The sequence below is a fragment of the Oratosquilla oratoria genome, chromosome 16 (genome assembly GCF_046742065.1).
Source record: "Oratosquilla oratoria isolate Oo_2021 chromosome 16, ASM4674206v1, whole genome shotgun sequence".
In the NCBI taxonomy this organism is placed as follows: Eukaryota; Metazoa; Arthropoda; class Malacostraca; order Stomatopoda; family Squillidae; genus Oratosquilla; species Oratosquilla oratoria.
The window spans coordinates 44,084,747-44,092,991 of record NC_134792.1 but is presented as its reverse complement, the minus strand read 5'-3'; positions in this window follow the sequence as shown (position 1 = coordinate 44,092,991).

Genomic DNA, 8,245 nt, shown 5'->3' with positions numbered 1-8,245 from the left:
CAGTGGGGATGAAGAAAGTAGACTATCTAATGTTAGCATTAGTAAGGTAGACTTAAAGCTACAAAATCCCTGGATCCAGACAAACATTTTCTGAGTGCTTAAAGAGTGTAAATTTGAAATATGAGACCAATTAACAAAAATATTTAATAAGATGGTAGACACTGGTTTTGTGCCTATTACTTGGGGGCAGGCAAACATTGTTTCTGTTTTTAAAAAGGGAGTTAAATCGTCTTTATGCAACTACAGGCCAATCAGTTTGACATCAGTTATAGGTAAAATGTTTGAATCAATAATAGTTAATAGACTCAAAGAACATATCGAGAGACATAATTTGATTCGTGACACACAGCATAGTTTCTCCAAGGGTAAGTCATGTGTAACTAATCTTCTATCCTTTTATACTAAAATACATAAGGCGTCAGATAACAGTGATAGTTTCGATGTTATTCACCTTGACTTTAGCAAAGCGTTTGACAAGGTGCCCCACCAGAGACCACTAAATAAAATCAAAGATCATGGCATAGGGGGAAAAGTATTAGAATGGATTAGAGCTTGGATCAGTGACAGAAAACAGTGGGTCACCATAAATGGTGTAAAATCCAGGTGGGGAAGTGTTTCTAGTGGCGTCCCCCAGGGCTCGGTTTTGGGTCCCTTATTGTTCATTATGTACATAAACGACTTGGACAATGGGATTAATAGTGATGTTATTAAGTTTATGGATGACACTAAAATAGGATGCCTAATTAGGTCAGGTGAAGGCACCGAGATCCTGCAGGATGATCTTAACAAATTGTTCACATGGTCGGTGAAATGGCAAATGAACTTCAATATCTCTACACAACCCCTAAGATAGATATAGCTCAGATAACGTTTTTAGAGAAAACTGAGTGCAAGAGAGACTTGGGAGTTCTAGTGAGTCCAGGAAACAGTGCATTAGCACCAGGAATAAAGCTAACAGAGCTAGGATGATTACAAATAGAAGTGCAGAGGTAACTATCAAACTTTATCTAGCATTAATTAGACTCATCCTTGACTATGTGATACAGTTTTGGTCTTCGTCTCATAGAATGGACATCAATTCATCAGAATCAGTACAGAGAAGAATGACCAAAATGATACATAGGCTCAGAAATTTACCTAACGAAGAGAGGTTTAGGCTTTAGGCACCTTAACTTACACTCTCTGCAAGGACACATAATGTGGGGTGATCTAATAGAGGTGTTTAAGTGTTTCAAAGGCAACAAAGGGTAATGCAAAGAAGGTCAGCATATTAAGACAACAGGGCAGGACTCGCAGTAATGGATTTAAAGTGGACAAATCAGACAAATTTAGATTTAAGAAGGAAATAGGCAAGAATTGGTTTACTAATAGGGTGGTCAATGAATGGAATAGACTTAGTAACCAGGTAGTGAGTGCTGAAACTATCACTTGTTTTAAGAAATGGTTAGACAACTTTATGGATAGGGGTGACAAGTGGTAATGGACATGGAACTGTCTAGTGTAGGTCTTATGGTCTCTTGCAGTTTCCTTCATTCGTATGTTCTTATGAACCTATGGTCTTCAATTCATTGGGTTACACAGGAACTTGAAGAAGGCAGTTTGTGTGTGCTAGGTGAATTCCAACACAAAATAGGGCTAGATCATCAGCATATAAATTAGCAATGATTTCTGTATCATTGATGGCTACAGTAAAGAGAAGAAATCTAATGAAGCCTCCTTGTTGAACTCCTAGTTGAGTGTGTGAATATCCCACACACATACTAAAAAGAAGAGTTCACATTGAATCCACCATCTCCAGGTTATGCCAAATGCTATTTCTAAATCTTAAAAATATGGTGCAGACATATTGAGTGTTAGCAAATTTTGCACAAATTGTTTCCATCAATTAGTCTGCTGCTCAAGGTTTTTTGCAGAAGACCCACAGCCTCCAGGAAACTGGCAACAGCTTCTGGACGGGACCATTGATGTTTCCATTTGCATCAAGATGTCTGTGGTGCTGTGACCTGCATGGAATCCAGATTAGGGACCTGATAGGAGGAAATGGTGTCCCAGCTGTCAGGAAATTTGGAATGATGCCATCTTTCTAAGAACTTATAAAAGCAAATTGTGAGAGCAGTTGTGCAGTAGTTGTTTGGAAAAGTAGTAATTTTCCTGGTTTGGAGAAAAGGAATGGCTTCTCTCCATGTGGTGGGGAAAGAGCATTACACCCATATTCGGTTGAATAGGTTTAGCATACAAAATATTGTAGCTGGATTAAGTGGCATACCATTTCACAGCATTTCATCTCGTACCCTCTGGTTTTTCTGTTTCCATAATAAGAGGTCTTCTTTATCAAGTGTCCCCACCTTTCATGACTAAACACTCCTATTAGATCCCCTCTTTTTTCCTCTAATGCTGACTCTTCCAGACTATTAAGTCAAGTGGTGAGACAAGTAGAGAAGAAAAGGTAAAAGGTGCAGATGAAAAGATGTTAACTGAAAAATCGGAGAAAAGTCTCAGATATGGATGTCTGCCACGCACAGGCTCGCGTCTACCTCATAGTGCACTTTACCTGGCTCTCCCTCTGGGGTAAGTTTGGGCCAAATCGGTGACCTGCCAATTTTGTTTTTGGGGACATTTTGGTCACCTGCTCCGAATGGTTCACTATCTCATCCACAGGTCTAGGGCAGCTGGAGTTTTGGGCCAAATCAGTGACCTGCTAATTTTGGTTTTGGGGACATTTTGGTCACCTGCTCCAATTGGTCCACCATATCACCCACAGCCAGAGGTGCCCAAACTTGCCCCAGAGGGAGTCAGGCACAGTGCACGGCGAGGTAGGTGCGAGGAGACTGGACCCAAGTGTGTGGTGGTGGCATTCCTCCGAAGTTGAGCCTTTTCTCCCATTGTTCACCTTTGGGCCTCAGGCACCCGTACTGTTGGCCTGAGTGGTGTCCAAGTGGACTCCACAGGAGCCCTGGCTGCCCTCGACCTATGGGTGAGATGGTGGGTAAATCAGAGCAGGTGACCAAAATTGAAAAAAATGCATGGATTTTGCCCAAAATCGACAGGTGACCGATTTGGCCCAAACTTAGCCATTTTTGCACTTAAGCTATGGTCAATAAGTTAAGCCAAATATAGACAATGTAAACACTAACAATGCGGGGAAAGCTAACCGTCCAATATGGCGGACTAATAACAAGTCACGTGGGTGAAACCCCCTCTATGTATTTACCTTGTTGTATTTACCTAGTTGTATTTTACGGAAAGGGGAGCTATGCTCGTGGTGTCCCGTCTTCATATCTCATTTTATCTAAACTATTTTTAAATTCATGTATTGTTTTTGCACACACTACTTTCTCATCTAACTTGTTCCAACTGTTCATTACTCTGTGAGGAAAGTTGTTCTTTTTCAGATCTCTTCTATAGCTGTCTTTCTTGATTTTCTTTCCGTGTCCTCTTGTATTTCTTTCATCCCATTTTATTAGATCCTCTCTATCAATAATTTCTATGCCTTTCATGATTCTGTAAATAGCTATCAAATCTCCTCTCTTCTTTGCTCTAGTGTCTGTAGCTCAAGTTTTGCTAGTCTCTCTTCATATGATAGTTTTGAGAGTGTTGGTGCCAATTTTGTAATTGCTCTTTGTATTCTTTCAAGTTTTTTTTATACATTTTTTTGTACATGGTGACCACATCGTTGCTGCATATTCCAATCTTGGTCTTATCAGAGTGATTAATATTTTCTTCACCATTTCTTCATTCAGGTATGTAAATGCCACTTTGATTGTTCTTATTAAATTATAAGTTTCACTAAAAATCTTATTTATTTGTTTCTCAGGTGACATATTATTCATAACAATGACTTCCAGGTCCTTCTCATTTTCAACTTTTTTTTATACTTTCTTCTCACAATAGATATGATCCTGTTATTCTGTTTTTGCTTTTTCCAAATTCCATTATACTACACTTTTTAGTATTGAACTCCATCTCCCACTTCCTACTCCATTCCCATACTTTATTTAGATCACTCTGTAGTGCTTCACAATCTTCTTCCGTGTTCACTTTTTTTAATAGTTTTGCATCATCTGCAAAGAAGCTCATATAACTTTCAATTTCTTCATCCATATCATTAATATATATAGCAAACATTATTGGGGCCAAAACTGTTCCTTGTGGAACACCGCTTATTACTTCATCCCAATTTGAGTGTTTGTCTCTTATCACTACTCTCATTTTTCTTTCTTGCAAAAAGTCTTCCATCCATTTAAGCAGTTTGCCCAGTATTCCTCCTTCGGTTTCTAATTTCTTAAGCAACTTCTTATGTGGTACTTTGTCAAAAGCTTTTTTTAGGTCTAGAAATGCACAATCAGCCCATCCATCTCTTTCTTGTATTATATCTATTAGCCTTGAATAGAAACATATTAAATTGGTGACGCATGATCATCCTTGTCTGAATCCAAATTGCCTTGGATTTAGCACATTGTTTTTTTCTAAATATTTTACCTATCTACTTTTGACAATTCTTTCACAAGTTTTTGCTATTGTACTTGTTGGAGAGACTGGTCTATAGTTGGTAGGGTCTTCTTTATTTCCCCCTTTATATATAGGTACTATATTTGCTTTTTTCCAATCTTCTGGAACTTTTCCTTCTTTCAAGGAACTGTTTATTATGCTATGTATTCTGTCTGCCAGTTCATTCCTGCATTCTTTTAAAATCCAGTTTGCTATTTCATCTGGTCCATGCAATTTTCTGACATCAAGATTACTCAAGTGTTTCATTATTTCATTCTTTGTTACTTCTATTTCTTTCATAGGGGGGACTTTCTCTTTCCATTCAATCTCTTCAGGTTGCTTGTTCATAATTTCTGCCATTTCTATTTCCTCTGTGTATTCAACTCCTCCTTGTCTTAACTTCTCCAAATCTTGTTTGTTTTTCAGTTTGTTGTTTACAAATCTATAAAATAATTTTGGTTGTTCTTTACATTTTTCTATGACATCTTTTTCATATTTTCTCTTTTCCTCTCTGCACACTTGTACATATTCATTTCTATAACACACACACATACACATACCAAAGGCTTTTTCCCCTTACATGGGGGGTAGCCAAAAAGAAAAAGGCATAGAAACCACTCCCACCCATTCCATTTCCTATATATTCCACTCCCCTCCACCCTCCTCCCATCTTGGCACCTCCTGGATGATGGGTCATTCTTGCATCCTGTCCACTGTCTCACTGGTATTAACTTGCAACTCACTAAGCTCTTTTTAACCTTTGAACACTGAGATTTGACATGCCACATTTTATTTATTACATACATACATACATATACCAAGGCTTTTTCCCCCTTACAAGGGAGGTAGCCAAAAAGGGAAACGCATAGAATAATTTCCACCCATTCCATCCCTGAATACACTCCACATCCCTCCACCCTCCCTCTTATCTGAGCACCTCCTGGATGACGGGTCATCCCTGCACCTTGTCCACTGCCCTGGGTCAGAAGCAGTGTCGCAAGACACAGCACATCCACAGCAAGGCCGCTTCATTAAATCGGCGACCCCCCTCTCCGTCCCCCCATTGCATAAAAGGAGAGGACGGGGAGAAATCCTTTCGGGCTGCGTCAAATTTTGCTCACACATACTACCTCACCCCCCATCCCCCGCCCATTCCACCTCATGCAATCACAACATCATCCATATACAACCATTCTCCATTCACCCGTCTTCTGTCCTCTCCCGTCCTTCCTCAACAGACATTCCCCTCTTCCCCAAAGCCCCCTTCACCCCATCCATCCACCTCATCCTAGGACGTCCCCTCATGTTCACACTCTCCACATCTGCCTTCCATACCTCTTTTACTTGTCTTTCTTCACTCATTCTTTCCATGTGTCCAAACCATCCTAATATTCTTTCATCAACCCTATCTCCCAGCTCCTTTTCCACCCCTGTTCTCCTCCTCACCTCCTCATTTCTCACTCTATCTAGCCAAGTAACCCCCATCATACTTCTCAGACACCTCATCTCAAACACATTCAAACTCCTTCTCTCTTCCTCTCTTATGTTCCATGTTTCTGCCCCATACAGTGCTGTTGGCACAATCACTCCTTCATACAGTCTCCTCTTAGCATCCATTCCCAAATTTCTATTCCTCATTACACTTTTTAAACCAACAAGGCATTTACTCGCTTCTCTCAATCTACATTCTACCTCCACCTTCACTCCACCTTTTCCTGCCACATTTGCACCCAAGTATCTAAAACTATCCACTTCCTCCAGTCGCTCTCCCTTAATGCTCACTTCCAGTCTACTGCCACTTTCACCCCTTGAAAATCTCATCACCTTACTTTTACCCACATTTATCTTTAGCTTTCTTGTATCACATACTCTCCCAAACTCTGCCACCAACTTCCTCAATCCCTCCTCCGATCCTGCCACAAGCGCAGTGTCGTCCGCAAACAACAGCTGGCTCACCTCCCACTTTTCTCCATTTTCTTTAACCATCTCCAATCCCTTGCCCACTACCCTTGCATTTATCTCTAGCACTACCCCATCCATGTATAAGTTGAACAGCCAGGGTGACATAACGCATCCTTGAGGAAGTCCCACCTTTACCTCAAACCACTCACTCTCTCCATTTCCAATCCTGACACAAGCTCTACTACTCTCATGAAAACTCTTGACAGCTCCCAGAAGCTTTCCTCCTATCCCATATATCTGCATAACCTCACTCAGTGCCTTTCTGTCTACCCTATCATAAGCCTTTTCCAGATCCATAAAAGCCCAAAAAACATCCTTCCCCTTTCCTATAGCTTTCTCACATATCTGTCTTACCACAAAGATCTGATCTACACAACCTCTACCTGTCATAAATTCACACTGTTCCTCACCAATTACTCCTTCTGTTCCTCTCCTAATCCTCTCAATCAAGATCCTTCCATAAGCCTTCCCAACTACACTTAACAAGCTAATCCCTCTGAAACTACTACATTCACGTTTGTCCCCTTTTCCCTTGTAAAGAGGAACTATACTGGCACTCCTCCAGTCCTCCGGTACTCTACCTTCTCTCCAGCAAACATTAAATAATCTCACCAGCCAGTCCACCATCACTGTACCTCCCTTTTTCAGACATTCTGCATGGCATCCATCCAAACCAGGTGCCTTACCTGCTTTCATCATCTTAACAACTGCCTTCACCTCATCCTTCCTTATTTCTCCTCCATTCTCCTCACTCATCACCCTCATTTTCTTCGCATTTCCCACTGCAGCTATCTTTCCTTCCCTATCCTCCTTCACATTTAGCAACTCCCTAAAATACTCTGCCCATCTTCCCCTTACTGCCTTCTCTTCCATTATCATCTCTCCATCTGCACCTTTTACCTTTTCTTCTCTACTTGATTCGCCTCCTCTTCCTCTCTTAATTTCTTTCCAAAACATCTTTTTATTACTTTCAAAATTTTCTGTCATACTCTTACCCCATTTCACATCTGCTCTCCTCTTTGCAACCTTTACCTTTTGCTTTACTTCTCTTTTCTTTTCTTTGTACTTGTCATATGACTCCCTCGTCCTATTTTGTAACCAATCTGTGAAAGCTCGCTTCCTCTCTTCTACAACCTTCTTTGTTCCCTCATCCCACCATTCACTACCCTTTCTTCTATTTCCCCCTGTCCTTCTTGTTCCACACACCATCCTTGCACACTTTATGACTCCCTCCTTGAACCATCCCCATTCCTCCTCCACACCTAGCTCTATCCTTTACTCCCTCCCACTCCTCCTTCAGCTTCTTTCTGTACTCCTTCTCCTTTTCCTTTTCATTTCTATAACAAGTATATATTTTCCATTTTTCAGGTCTTTTGTCTTTCTTCAATTTTGGTCCAAGCTTTATCTCTTTTGTCTTTTAATGCCTTACAACTTTTGTTGTACCAGCACTTTACATATTCTTTTTCTTGTTTTTGTCTTGGGACATACTTTTCCACTCCTTTTCTTATAAATTATTCTTATAAAATATTCCATTTCTCTTCCACTGTCGTTTCTTTTTTGTATATTCCTTCCCAGTTTTCCTTTTGAAAGAATTCACTTATTTTATCAAAGTTTGTTTTTTCATACATCATTCTTCCTTTTCTATATTGTTCATTTCTTTTCATGTATTTTTCCTCATTTAGTTCCAGTTCAATCAATATGTGGTCACTTTTACTTATTGGTGTTTTATATTCAATCTTTTCCATTATTCTAGGTTCAGATGTGATTATTAGGTCTAGTCTCGATGGTTCTTCTT